Source organism: Hemitrygon akajei, chromosome 28 (assembly GCF_048418815.1).
Source record: "Hemitrygon akajei chromosome 28, sHemAka1.3, whole genome shotgun sequence".
Taxonomy (NCBI): Eukaryota; Metazoa; Chordata; class Chondrichthyes; order Myliobatiformes; family Dasyatidae; genus Hemitrygon; species Hemitrygon akajei.
This window is the reverse complement of record NC_133151.1, coordinates 18,185,131-18,200,127: the sequence shown is the minus strand read 5'-3', so window position 1 is coordinate 18,200,127 and position 14,997 is coordinate 18,185,131. Positions and strand designations below refer to the sequence as shown.

At 54.2% G+C, this 14,997-nt stretch overlaps 1 pseudogene; it reads left to right on the top strand.

Annotated features, from left to right (window-relative positions):
• The window catches only part of LOC140717728 (zinc finger protein ubi-d4-like), a 35,507-nt pseudogene extending 21,546 nt beyond the window's left edge, over nucleotides 1-13,961 (top strand).
• Nucleotides 13,962-14,997: the final 1,036 nt, after the last annotated feature.

Here is a 14,997-nt window from a genome sequence, read left to right as displayed (position 1 = left end):
AGAGCTATCAAACGAAAACAATTTTGTATGTACTCCGGTCCCAGACCATTGAGAGCTTTAAAAAAATCTAGTAAGAGGACTTTAAAATAGCATGGAGTCCCTTTGTTTATTTGCGACACTATGCTGCTTAATTGGGACAGGAGATTGTTGCCGAACAGTCTCTAACTAGTGTTAGTCGCGTGTACTTGTGTGGCTGTTGGACGCTACACCACGCTTCGAGCGAGCAGTTTTTAAATAGTGTCAGTTGTTCAAAGAGCAGCGATTTTTGTCACTGATAGTTGGTGAGAAATAAGTATGTTTTGCTCACTGTGGTTTTGAGTATTCAGGCTCAGAGACGCCAGAAATGACTGGGAGTGGAAATGAAACAATTTCACTACTTCAAATTAGGAACTACGAGAACTGCGAAGAATTTTAGGGTATCAACAGTCAAAATGTACTGGTCCCGATGTGTCCCGGTTAACTAGAACATACACAGACACAGTGGCCACTTTATTATGTACATGAGTGGAAACCAGTGTGGCCTTCTGCTGCTGTAGCCCATCTTCTTCAAAGTTCAGAGATGCTCTTCTGCACACCACTCTTGTAACGGGTGATTATTTGAGTTACTCTCACCTTCCTGTCAGCTTGATCCAGTCTGGCCATTCTCCTCCGACCTCTCTCATTAACGAGGCGTTTTCACCCACAGAACTGCCGCTCACTGGATGGATTTTTTTCTTGTTTTCTGCAACATTCTCTGTAAACTCTAGAGACGGTTGTGTGTGAAAACCCCAGGAGATCAGCAGTTTCTGAGATACTCAAACCGCCCCATCTGGCACCAACAATTTTTCCACAGGCCAATTCACTTAGATCACCTTTCTTCCCCATTCTGATGTCTGATCTCAACAGCAACTGAACCTCTTGACCATGTCTGCATGCTTTTATGCATTGAGTTGCTGCCTCATGATTGGCTGATTAGATTTTTGCATTAACGAGCAGGTGTACCTAATAAAATGGTCACCGAGTGAGTGTGTGTCCCACCAGTTTAAAGACCGCTGCACCTCATTGCAAAGGAGAGGCCTTGGTAACCGAGTTGGGATTTGTGACTAACCAAACGGTTTAATAATTCCTGTTGATTTTTTAGCCTTTTTTAAAAATGGATTTTAAATTCTCCAGGAGCCGAGCTAGTGTACAGATGCACCTCAGAAAGGGGCCACTGAGCAGGGGTTGAGTAAACACAAACACAAGAGAATCTGCAGCTGCTAGGAGTCCAGCACAACACCCCCAAAATGCTGAGGGAACTCGGCAAGTCAGGCAGCGTCTATGGAAGTGAATAAGCAGTCAATATTTCAGGCCGGGATCCTTCATCAGGGCTGGAAAGGAAGTAGGAAGAAGCCAGAAGAAGGTAAGAGGGGGAGGGGAAGGTGAGGGGTGAAACCTGGGGGAGGGGGAATATAGTAAGAAGCTGGGAGGTGATAGGTGGAAAAGATGCAGGGCTGAAGAAGAAGGAATTTGATAGGAGAGGAGAAAGGGAAGGAGGAGGTACTCCAGGGGAGTTGATGAGCTAGTGAGGAGTAGAGGAGAGTGGTGAATTGAAGAAAAGGGGGGGGGGGGGGAAATGACCAGAGTTTCGGGAAATCTGTGTTCATGGTATCAGATTTGAGGCTACCCAGATGGAATATAAGGTGTTGCTCCTCTAACCCGAGCGTGAGAGCTTGAGTAAGGGGTGAATTCTCTGAGCTCTGTCAGATCACAAACCAGAGAAAATCTGCGGGTGCTGGAAATCCGAGCGACACACACAAAATGCCGGAGGAGCTCGGCAGGCCGGGCAGCGTCTGCGTACAGCTGACATTTCGGCCCTGGCCCACTGAGGCCCCCCCAGCACTTTGTGTGTGATGCTTGGGTTAACAGGGCATTGTAATGGTAAGATAGTCGACACAGTCTGTAGGACCTCCCACCTAGTCTCCTTATTTCCCTCCTCTCTCCTCCGCCCCCCCCCCCCCCATTCAGCACTGATTTCAGACTCTCTTCTTCTTTAGAAACAATAATAATTTGCCGTGTTAAGATCTTTTCACTCTCTCTTTATCTTCTCTGTTGCAGATAGATGCAAACAAAAGCATAACTCCAAACCTTCTGAAAGAGGTATTCTGGAGCTTCACGCAGATCTGTCTCGGCCTGTGTCTTTTCGCTTCTGCCTGTGACTTTTCTTTGTTCCTGTTTTATACGCGGTCTGTTGGGGGGTGGGGGGGGGGGGGTTGTGGGGATTGGCGACGCAGAGCCTCGGCGACCAAACCGCCTCGCGCGAGTGAAGCTTTGGATGTGTGGCTTGGCCTCGGTGATTTCACCCAGGTCACGGGTGCGTGGGGGGTGGTGGGGTGGGGGGGGGGGGGGGGTTGGACCCCTCAGCGGGGACATTGCAGGCAACCGAAATGGAAGGTTGGGATCTCCAGAAAGGGAGATTGGCGATCGGTTTAACAGGTGCACTCAGTGCTGAGCGTTTCACTGAAGCTTGGTGCGAGAGCTGGGTGGGGAAGGGCCGTAGTCCGGGGCAGCCAGACTTCCGCGGCATCTGCACAGATCGTTCCGCATCACTACGTCAAGGGAAAAGCAGGAACAATGCAAAATGCTGGAGGATCTCAACAAGGTCTACGTGCCAGGACCACCAGACTCAAAAAAAACAGTGACTTTCCCCCAGCAGTGAGGCCAATCAACACCTCCGCCCACCGACCCACCCCTTCCACCACGACTTTCTCATTTCCTGTCAGTCACCTGGTGCACAGACGCTCCTGTGCCGAGCGTCACTTTGTGGACAGACAATCCCTCTGTGTATATAAGCGACCTATCTATTTTTATTTAGCAATGTGGCCCTTCTGACCCACTGAGCCCAACAACCCCCGATTTAACCCTCACCTCATCAATTATGCCTTTGGAGTGTGAGAGGAAACCGGAGCACCCGGAGGAAATCCACACTTTTCACGGGGAGCCGGAATTGAACTCTGAACTCCACGAGCTGTAATGACCTCGTGCTAACCGTTACTCTACCGTGCTGCCCGGATACGTATTTATTGTTTTTTAAAATTATTATTGTGTTCTTTATCATTTTTTTCCCCCGGAGAGTAACAACTATTTCGTTCTCCTTTACACTTGTGTGCCGGAAATGACACTGAGCAACCTTGAATCTCGAACAGGTTGCGATCTGTGGGGAGGACTAAGCAGTCAAAGTTTCAGGACTCGAAGAAGATGGTGTTCCAGTGACAGAGGAAGTACAGTGCAGATGGGCAATAAGGCAAGAGGACCACAATGAGGTCAAGAAGCTGTCTTATAGTACAAAGGGTCCTTTCAGTAATCTTATAACTGCAGGGTACAATCTGTCCCTGAGCCTGGTGGGACGAGCTTTCAGGCTTTTGTATCTTCTGCCCGACAGGGGTGGGGGGGGGGTATTTGATGCTGGTTACGACATCAAGGCAGATGGAAGTGCAGGCAGAGTCCGTAGAGGGGAGGCAGGTTTCTATGACGTCCTGCGCTGCGTCCACAGCTTGTGGTCTCGGGCAGAGCAGTTGCAGTATCGAGCTGGGATGCTTGTTACGACGCATGGATTTTACCAAAAAAAAACGTCATTGGGCGTCGTCAGGAAGATTTGAAGAGGTCTGAGGGGCTGATTTCTCACCCAGAGGGCGGTGGGTGTGTGGAATGAGTTACCAGAGGAGATGATGAAGGCAGATACAGTGTTTAAAAGGCCTTTACAAAGCTTATGTGGTCAGGAAGTATGGGGGGGTTCAGGTAAATGTGATTTATGTTAAAAGACTTCACAAGGTGGAGTGAAAGGGACCGTGGTTACCTATTTAAATCGAGTTCCACGGTAATTATTTTTGCTCGTTGGCTCTGAAGGAAACTTACTTCTATTCTACCTACTGGGGCACAGGCCGCCAACTGCAGCTCGCCAGAGTCCTCTATCCTGGGCCGGTCTTCCGAGCCGTCCCCAGGTGTAGCTCATCGTCCTCTCCCAGCGATGAGGTCCTTAGAGCTTCTGTAGCTCTGAGTTTCTATGGGGTAGGGCGCCTCTCCTCCGTTTGCAGCCAGGCTTGGGGCCGTCCGTAGCTGCTAATTCTCGTTCCTTCCCACTCACTCTGCACACCTTCCAGCCTCGCTCGCCTCTGTTAAACCTCCCGCTCGTCCGTGCCCCACACCTGCAGTTGCTCGCCGTTGTAACTCGCTGGCAGCAAAGGACTTGTATTCAACCTCAGGCCTCTCGGGGATTTCAACAAGTCAGTGCCCACCATAAGCTCTGCAGCTCGTCGCCCTGCTGTTTATAAAACAGCTCTCTTCCTCGTTGTTAGCCATGCAGACTGTTTCTGTATATTGCCCCTCCACATGGGCCTAATTTATTGGCTTTCCAAGGGAACAAAACACTAATCTTTACAGGTTTCACTGTAAACAGCAACCAAGTTACCCCCCCCCCCCCCCCAGTTCGCTTTGGATTATTTTGGCTCCTAGTCTCTTGTCCGCGTTTCCACATCGATCATCTTGCTAAATTCCATCCACACTGTGTCCCATGGCAGCTGCAGTGGTGGACTGGCCCCTTAGAAATCCTGCCCTCCCGCGCCCCCGGAGTGTCTGGGGCACTCCCTCAGTACTGCCCTTCCAGTGGCGGGATGCCCCCTCCACCGATACGGTGCTCCCTCCTCACTGTCCCTCCAACGCTGCAGTTGAATAAAACTGAGCTGCCCCCCCCCTAGATCGTGCTGGAGCCGATGGCTCCTGACTTGGAGGCACCGTGCCTACCCTCCCGCCTCAGAGAAGCAAGTGTCCTTCCACGAGGCGGTGTGTGTCTCCCTCTTTACTCCGATGCACCAATGGTCTTCCCTGTGCCCACCCGTGATCCTGCTCGCCTCAGCTTTGACACCCGTTTCTTTGATCTGTTTTACCTATTTGGCGATACGGTGCAAAACACCACCCACCACCACAATTTCACCCCAGCCTAATCACGGGACAATTTACACTGACCTACCAGCCGGGAGGAAACCCGCACAATCACGGGGAGGACGTGCAAACTCCTCACAGGCGGTGTCGGGAATTGAACTCCGAACTCAGGCGCCCCGAGCTGTGATAGCGTCACGGTAACCGCTACGGAGCAGCGGGCCGCGTTATATAGTCACGGTCGAGCGCATACGGTCACGGTCCCTAGGTGGCAAGGCCTGAAGATCGACCGGGTGACAAAGTGCGAGGTGTAAGACAGTATAATGTTACCGACACTACTGTAATAAAACCAACAGTCGTTTAAATATGTGAAACGGCAGCAGTAAAAGATGAAAGGTGGCTGGTGCGGGGTAAGAGAGTGTCTGTGAGGTGGGGAGTGGGGCAGGGTATTCAGACAGGGTGTCTGTGTGGCTGGGAGGCAGCAGGTTATTCAGACGTCTGGCAGCCCAGCTGTTACCCAGAGGGAAAGGACTGGAAGAGCTTGGTGGTAAGTGGGAGGAAACCCACGAGCAGAGGGGCCGAGAGGCCCGTGTACGTGCTTTGATGTAGTCCATTGTCAGCTTGCGTGGGGCAACTTGACGGCAGCCTGTGGTAAGTACAGGCGAAGTTTTATTTTGCCTTCCCAATTCAAACGGTGTCCAGGTGAAACGTAGCCCCTGCTTTGTTGTAATGAGCAGTCAGGAGCATGGCATTCCTGGCCTCGATGCCCGCCCAGCCTGTACGCATCCCTCTGGCACTTGGTTGCCTGCAGTCAGTCAGGTGTTCGATTGCCTGCTTCCCACGTCTTGAATTCTCTCTCTTTGTCTCCTCTCCTACCAACAACCCCCTTCCCCTCCCCACCCCGCCAATCCCCTCCCCACCCCCCCCCAACTTCGTCACAGTCTGCGGAAAGCGTTACAAGAACCGCCCCGGACTCAGCTATCACTATGCACACTCCCACCTGGCGGACGAGGAGGGAGACGACGACAAGGACCTGGAGCCGCCGATTCCGGTATCGCAGCGGAGAGAGGAGCGTAAGTGTGCGTGGCGCCGATCGTTCTCGCGGAGTGCCGGGCTTTGGGTCAGGGAGGCGTCTATGATGCGTGCCCGGTGTGAGCTGGTCTTGAGCGGTTGGCCCCGAATACTATCTGTAGACAGAGATTTAATCTAAGAAGGTTGGGGAAGAGATCAAAGAGCGTGGTGTTTAATCGATGAAGAGAACTCCGACGGCCTGGGATGAGGGGAAGATTGACCATAAGACAAAGGACCTTTCGGCCCATCGAGTCTGCTTCATCATTCGATCATGGCTGATTTATCTTCCCTCTCAATCCCATTCTCTGCTTTCTCCCCGTAACCTTTGATGCCCTAACTTAATCAGGAACCTATCAACCTCCATTTTAAATATACCCAATGACTTGGCCTCCACAGCCAAGTCTGTAGCAACGAATTCCACAGATTCACCACTCTCTGGCTAAAGAAATTCCTCCTCATCTCCATTCTAAAGGATTGTTCTCCTGTTCTGAGGCTGTGCCCTCTGGTCCTAGAATCCCCCACCACTGGGAGCATCCTCTGCTCTATCTCAGCCTTTCATTATTTTTTAGTTTCAATGAGATCCACCCCCACATTCTTCTATATGCCCAGGGCCATCAAACACTCCTCAAATGTTAACCTTTTCATTGCCGGGACAATTCCTCTGCACACTCTTCCAATGCTAGCACTTTGCTTCATGAATGGAAGGGTTATTCGGGGGCTGTGATCCAGGAGTGGGTTGATGTGATGAGGCCAGATAAGCTAGTTTGGCATAAGCTAGATGGGCCGAAGGGTTGTTTTCTGTGCTGTTGCCGTGATGATGTAGGGACAGCGATCAGTTCCTGGATGGAGGGGAGCCTGCGGGTGGTGATGATCCTCTGCGCCCTGGTGGCGTCATCTCCCGTGGGTTTAGAGACGAAGGGTCTGTCAGCTCAGGCGAGTCAAAGTGGTGCATTCTGTGGACTGTACTCACCGCTGCCCCGTGCGCTGGCAGTGGAGGGAGGGAGCGTCTAGTTGGGTGGACGCGTGCCGACCGAGTGGGCTGTTTTATCCTGGATGGCGGTGGGCTTCTCAAGGGTTGTCGGAGCCGCTGTCACCCACTTGTAGACAATAGAAGAGTTTTGGGAAGTCAAAGGGGCAGTTGCTCTCTGCACAATACCCAGACTCCGAATACCATGACCTCCTGCAAAGTGAAGGTCGGTGACAACAAGCCTTCGCTCCCAGGTGAGCTCAGTGCCTTCCGTGCTCACTTTGACCATCAAAACATGGAGGCTTTTTTATCAAAAACTCCCATGGCCCGGTCCGCAGATCAGACTCGCTTTCATCCCATGTTCGCAAATATTATTGCTTTTTGTGTTTGCACAGTTTGTTGTCTTTTGCACTCTGGTCATTCGTCCGTCCAGCTGGGGGCCGTCTTTCATTGATTCTGTTGTGTTTCTTTGTATTGACTGTGCAAGTGAATTGCGGGGTTGCAGACATCCCACCTCTCCCGGAAGTTCCAGGAGTCTCCCGCATATTGATAGCGGCTCCCTGACGCCCGCAAATTATATACAGTATCCCAGAAATCGATTTTTTTTTAAGAGTAAGAGTGTGTGTGCCATGGCAGATGTTTCCAAAGAAAAAGAAAATATAAAATTACTTCACCCCAGCCTATACTAAAGTGTACCCCTGCCTAATGGAGTCAAAAATAATGACGGTGTTGCTCGCTGTACTGTTTGCAACAGTGACTTTCCTATTGTCCATGGTGTGTTAAAATGTAAACGACACGTTGAGGTGAGTTTATTCGTTCATTAGCATAGTTAATGTTATTTTGGCTAGCTGCTAAGGAGTCACTCTATTGTAGACATCCCACCTCCCCCGGGAGTCTCCCGCAAATTGATGGTGCTACCTCCCTGAAATGAGTTTCTGCACAGTGGGATGTCTGGTGTTGTACATGGTGACGTATATGTACTTGGATAATAAATTTACTTTGGGCATGGACTTTTGAACTTTCCTGTTACTCAAAACCCCCCTCCACCTTCCCTTACCCCCATGGGATGTTGATGGTGGTGGTGATGAAGCCCAAACAGAGATGGTTAGAGTGATCTAGGTTAGAAAGAGCTAGCATATTCTTGATGGACAGAAAGCTCTCCTGTCATATACTCTGATTGTGACAGTTACATGGGTTGAGTGCTACACTTTCTGTTCCCTCACTCATGAGAGAGTTCCTGTTTTATCTTTGGATCTATGGCCGCTGACTTCGATGCATTCTCTGAAAGTTAATTAATTCTGATGGTACTACATTCCCTAGGCACCAACTCTTCTCCGGACTGCTGCGCCCCTGCTCCCCCACCCCCCATGCAATGTGGTGCGCCCTCTCCACCATCCTGCTTGCTGTCCTTGCTACCCCCTCCCACAGCCTCAGAATGTAAGGACATCCCTTTGGAACTGGGATGAGGAACTTCTTTAGCTAGAGAGTGGAGAATCTGTGCAATGTCAGAGCTGGCTAACGACTTCCTGCTGCTTTCTCTGATCCTCTGCAGCGGGCGGTGATGCAGACAGTCAGAACGTGCTCCGTGCTACGTTAGTAGAGGCAATCTTCAAGGCGTCCCCACCCTGATTTTTTCCCCTCCCTCCCCCCGTCCCTTCCAAGCACGTGCTTCTGGGCCCCGTAGCAGTGGTGGGCCTCGGGTGCTCGGTGTTTAAGGGAGAACGGGTGCTGGGGGCGGGTTGTCAGTGGAGTGGGGGGGGGGGCACTGGTCTGTTCTCACTCTCCCCTTCTCTTCGTTACAGTGGGTCGACCTCCAGGCGACTTGAGAAAATTGAAAGCAGGTCTGCAGCCAACCTCTCTTACTTGCCTTGCTGTGCGTCAGGGGAGGCGGGTGAGGGGGGGGTGGGGAGCGGCATGGGAGTCGTGTTGGTGAACGAGCCTTTGTTCCTCATATGGCAATCTTGGCCCGAGGAGACCCAACCCCGCCACAAGGCAAAATAACCAACCATCTCACGTGTCCCGGCCTTGACAGTGAAAACCACCGAAAACTGGGCAATAATTTACCAGTTCTTCCTCCCCCTTTCCTCTGCTTCACATAATTTCCATAAGACGCAAGTATAGAATGAGGCCATTTGGCCCTTTGGGCCTGTTCTGCCATTCCATCATGACTAATTTATTATCTCTCTCAACCCCATTCTCCTGTCTTCTCCCCATAACCTTTGAGCCCCGGCTAATCAAGAATCTATCGACCACTGCTTTAAATATACTCAATGACTTGGTGTCGTCAGCTCCCTGTGGCGATGGATTCCACAGATCTCTCTCTCCCCCCCCCCCGTTAAAGAAATTCCTCCTCATCTCCATTCTGAAGGGACATCCTTCTATTCTGAGGCTGAGCCCTCTGGTCCTAGACTCTCCCGCTGTAGGAAACATCCTCTGCACGTCCACTCAACCCAGATATTCAAGCAGTTTGCTCCAGCTAGTCCCCGAGCCCTGTAAATTTACTGTTCGTGGTAAAAGCCCGCAGACAAGCACACACCTCTTGTCTCCCCCTCCCTCATCTCCAGAGTTCTGTCCTTCCCAGGGGTCCCCCCCAAAAAAAAAAAGTTTTTGAAACCACCCATGAAAGGCAGAGGCAGTGTTAGCTGGGGAGTTTGTTCTTTTCCCGAGCATCTGGGAGTCGCTTGTGCATTATTGCCCCTTCCTGTGTTGGCGTGTGGCCAAGTGGTTAAGGCGTTGGTCTAGTGATCTGAAGGTCGCTAGTTCGAGCCTCGGCTGAGGCTGCGTGTGTGTCCTTGAGCAAGGAAGCACTTAACCACACATTGCTCTGTGACGACACCGGTGCCAAGCTGTATGGGTCCTAATGCCCTTCCCTTGGACAACATCGGTGCATGGAGAGGGGAGACTTGCAGCTCGGGCGACTGCCGGTCTTCCATTAAACAAGAACCTTGCCCAGGCTTGCGCCCTGGAAACTTTCCAAGGCGCAAATCCATGGTCTATCGAGACTAACGGAGGCCTACACTTGCCCCTTCCTAATGACTTGCTGGACCATTCCAGAGGCCGGTGGTTGTCCGTCGTATCTGACGATGACGGGGTATCTGTGCAGAGGAGGCTTTTTTAAGCGGAAAAGCCATTGCACTGGGGCAGTTCCGCTCCGTCCGCCTCGGAAGTCCGGATCCAGTGTACGAGTAGTCGGCACAGACTTGGGTCTTCCCTGGTTGTAGTGGATGACCGTGACTGCTTCTGTGCCTCGTCGTGCGCTTCGCTCTCCACGGAGCGTTGCAGAACCGGCTCCTTGGCCGTCGGGTCTCGCTAGATCTCACCTGCCCAGTCTGCCAGAGCTGGGGCCGGCATTACCCTGTCTCACTGGGGCGTGGCCGCTGTCGCCCAAGCAGCCACTTGGAGCCACGGGTGAGAGCTGAGTGTCCGCTGGGGACCGAAGGTGAGTGAGCTGCCCCAGAATGGACACAGCAAGTCCCTTCACCAGAGGTTCTACCCCTCCCTGCACACCCCATACACCCCGTTCCAGAGGGTGCTAGTGTCAATCTTCACATTGTACGTGGGCCTGGCCCGGTTAAGGAGGGGAGACATTCTTCACTGAAGATTGGGCTGCAAGGGATGTTGGGGGAGTCTTCAAGGGCCAGGGAAATCTCTAAGCAAGAGCGGGGAGGGGAGAGAGGGCTGGGGGTTGCGGGACTGAAGGGGTTAGCGTATGAGGAGCGTTTAGTAGCTCCGGGCCTGTACTCGCTCGAGTTTAGAAGAATGGAGGGAGGGGTGGATCAAATTGAAACCTCACAAACCCTGGATAGAGCAGACGTGGAGAAGGTGTTTGCTGTAGTGGGGAAGACTGGGACCAGAGGGAACTGCCTCAGAATGGAACGGAGATGGGGAGGAATTTCTTTAGCCAGAGGGTGGAGAATCTGTGGAATTCATTGCCACAGACGGCTGTGGAGGCCGAGTCATTGGGTGTAATTAAAGCGGAGGTTGATAGGTTCTTGATTAGTCAGGTTCTCAAAGATTACGGGGAGAATGCAGGGGAACGGGGCTGAGAGGGAAAATGATCAGTTGGCAGAGCAGATGGCCCCACTGGTCTAGTTCTGTTTCTGTGTCTTATGGAGGCGGTGGAGGGGAACAGGTGGCTCTGGATGGTGGGGAGGGGGGGGGCAGAGAACCGGACAGAATGGCAGGAGGGAGGTAGGAGACGGTGGCACTGGAGGGAACAGTAAAATCCCCGTCTGTAATGATTTTCCGGTTTATTGCTGGGCCGGCGATCTGTTCAGTAACTTGCTGGCCTTGCAGCCTGGCTCTCTGAACGTCTCCAAGCGTCCCACCTCTGCTCTCTCCCGCTTTCAATTCGCAGCTAAGAAAGGTCCGGACGGCCTGGCTTTACCCCAACAACTACTGTGACTTCTGCCTGGGCGACTCGCGGGCTGAACAAGAAGACGGGGCAGTCGGAGGAACTGGTGTCCTGCTCGGACTGTGGCCGCTCAGGTACCCTGCTTCACTCGTATCTCGGGGCACTTCCACAGGCAACGCCATCTCGGCGATCGTAGCCCACGCTGGGCCGTACTGCCAGAAGGAACGCCTTCCATTCCTGCTCTCCACGGGCAACACCCCCCCAACGCCATCTCGGCGATCGTAGCCCACGCTGGGCCGTCGCACGCTGCCAGAAGGAACGCCTTCCGTTCCCGCTCTCCACGGGCAACACCCCCCCAACGCCATCTCGGCGATCGTAGCCCACGCTGGGCCGTACTGCCATCGCATGCTGCCAGAATGAACGCCTTCCGTTCCCGCTCTCCGCTGAAAGTTTTTTCTTCCCCAAATTGTGGGTTTGGTTTATTCGGCGCTACCTCGTACCTGTGGGTCCGCTCACTCTGGGTTTTGCCGCTCCTAACCCCCAAGGGCTCATTCCCACTCAGAGCTGGAGCCACTGCGAGCCAAACCCCGAACCGGGCTGCCCTTGAGTCAATTGATAGGACGGTGAGGAGGGAGTAGCGTGGTGAGGGGTGAGCGCCGCGCTGCGGGAGGGGCGGCGAGGAGGAAGCACGGTTTTGCGGGAAGGGCGGTGCGGAGGGAGCATTACATTGTGAGAGGGAGTGCAACAGCCCAGGAGGGGCGATGGGGAGGGAGCACGGTTTTGTGGGAGGGGTGAGCGCCGCGCTGCCTGGTTTGAACGGCGCGACGGTAACACCGTTGCCACCCTTGCAGGACACCCCTCGTGCCTGCAGTTCACTCCGGTGATGATGGCGGCGGTAAAGACCTACCGGTGGCAGTGCATCGAGTGCAAGTGCTGTAACCTGTGCGGCACCTCGGAGAACGACGTGAGTACGGCTCGGCGGGGGGATCGGGGGAGTGAGGTGGGGGAAACGGGAGGCAGGAGGGAGCCTGGAGAGAGGTGTTCTGAGTGACTTGTCCTCGGGGGAATCGATGGCCGGACCGCGTTCCTGCTGCCTCAGCAGAACCCTCTGGTAAATCGCCCCATTGTGGCATTGGCAGTGCTTTCATTCCCGCTGCACAGATCTCCGGGGGTGCTGAGGGGGCAATTCACTATAGGAAACTTCATGGGGAGAGGCTGGCTGCAGGAGGGGCAGGGAGGAGGGGGTGTTGCGCTGCAGGAACAGCAGTGTCGGGAGTTGAATCATTTTGTGGTGCCCCTGTACTTTTGGGTACCCTGCGTTTAACGCCAGGGACATCCGTGGACTAAGTGGGTGTGGGGGGATTTGTGACGTCCAGAGAAGGCGGGAGGGACCTGAGAGAGACCCGTGAGGGGGGGAGGAATTCCTGCTGACCTTTCCTCTGCTCCTCCGTAGGACCAGCTGCTGTTCTGCGACGATTGCGACCGCGGCTACCACATGTACTGCCTCACCCCGCCGATGTCCGAGCCGCCCGAAGGTGAGGCTTCAGCATCCTCCGGCGTCACCATCCTCCACTCGCTCTCCGCCCTCCTTCCCCGCCTCAGCACACCGGGGTAACCCTCTGCTCTCTGTCCCTCACAGGGAGCTGGAGCTGCCGCCTCTGCCTGGAGACACTGAAAGAAAAGGCGTCAATCTACCAAAATCCGAACCCTCCCTCCTCCTAACTCGCCTGGCCCATGGACAGCAGGGCCTCCCGGCAGGGTGTCAGCAGGGCCGGAGGTCGGGCGAGCTCCCAGGAAATCTCAGGGGCAGGGGTGGTCCACACAGTCACTCACCCACAGAACAGGTCTTTGTGTGTGTGTGTGTGTGTTCATGGCTCTGTGCGCACACGCGAGTCTGTGTGTCTACATATATCCACACATGTGTGTGTATGTGTGTGTACGCTTTGTGTGTGTGTGTATGTGTGAGAGAGAGAGAGAATGTGAGGGAGAGAGATGGATCTCTAATTCCCCCTGTGGGAACACTACAATGTTAAGTCTGAGATATTTGATGGGACCCAGTGTGATCTCCCCAACCCAGTCCTGTCAGTCCCCGGGCACCGGGCTGAGTCCAGATATCCAGGGGCTGTGGCAGAAACCTTCCACCCTTCACCCCCCCCCCCCCCCAACTGTACCAGGTTACCCCTCCGACCACCCTGCTCCCTTCTCACCTTCAGCCCTCTCTCTCTGCCTGAGGGGGCACTGCGGGTTCCTGCCCTCTCTCCACCCACAATCCCGCCGTAAGTAAGGCCGGGGTGCCAAGGCACGTCTGGAGGGAAGTGTGTCGGTCGAGTTGCGGGTTATTCCTAGAATAGCTGGGGTCTGGCCCTGCCTCGCGTGAGATCGGGTTGTTCTCTCCTGGTTATCTCCGACCCCCCCGACTTGGAGAGAGCGCTGGGGGGTGGGGGGTATGTCGTTGGAACGGTAACTTCATCCCAGTGTGGTTCTCGGCTGTCTTCCCCCGTCTGAATCAGTGCTGTTTGTTCCTACCCACCCCACTCACCGCGTAATACGCACTTCCAACGCTGGGGGAGCTCGGCAGGTCTGCGGAGGGGAATGAACAGTTGGACGATTCAGGCCGAGACCCTTCATCGGGACTGGGAAGGAAGGGGGGTGAAGCCAAAGTAAGAAGTTGGGAGGGAGGGGGAAGGTGGGTGGGTGGGGGAGAGGGGGGATGAAGTGAGACACTGGGAGGTAACAGGTGAGGGGGAGGGTGGGTGGGGGAGAGGGGGGATGAAGTGAGACACTGGGATGTGAAAGGTGAGACCAGGTGGGTGGGTAGTAGAACTTCCTGGGTTTGAGAATGGAAATGGAGAGGAGGGGTGGGATAATGGTAATTTCTTCTCCCTCCTCTCTTCCCATTCTTTATTCTAGTTCACCTCTTCTTCCCCCCTCCCTCCCGTTTGCTTCTCATCTGCCCATCACCTCCCTTTGGTTCCCCCTCCTTTCCTTTCTCCCATGGTCCACTCTCACCCCTATCAGATTCCTCTTTCTTCAGCCCGTTACCGCTTCCATCAATCACCTCCCAGTGTCCAATTTCATCCCGCCCACCTTCCCCCTCACCCGGTCTCACCTATCACCTCCCAGTGTCTCACTTCATTCCCCCTCTCCCCCCACCCACCCACCTTCCCCCTCACCCGGTCTCACCTATCACCTCCCAATGTCTCACTTCATCCCCCCTCTCCCCCACCCACCCACCTTCCCCCTCACCTGGTCTCACCTATCACCTCCCAGTGTCTCACTTCATCCCCCCTCTCCCCCACCCACCCACCTTCCCCCTCACCCGGTCTCACCCATCACCTCCCAGTGTCTCACTTCATCCCCCCTCTCCCCACCCACCCACCTTCCCCCTCACCTGGTCTCACCCATCACCTCCCAGTGTCTCACTTCATTCCCCCTCTCCCCCACCCACCCACCTTCCCCCTCACCCGGTCTCACCTATCACCTCCCAGTGTCTCACTTCATCCCCCCTCTCCCCCACCCACCCACCTTCCCCATCACCTGGTCTCACCTATCACCTCCCAGTGTCTCACTTCAGCCCACCTCTCCCCCACCCACCCACCTTCCCCCTCACCTGGTCTCACCCATCACCTCCCAGTGTCTCACTTCATCCCCCTCTCCCCCACCCACCCACCTTCCCCCTCACCCGGTCTCACCCATCACCTCCCAGTGTCTC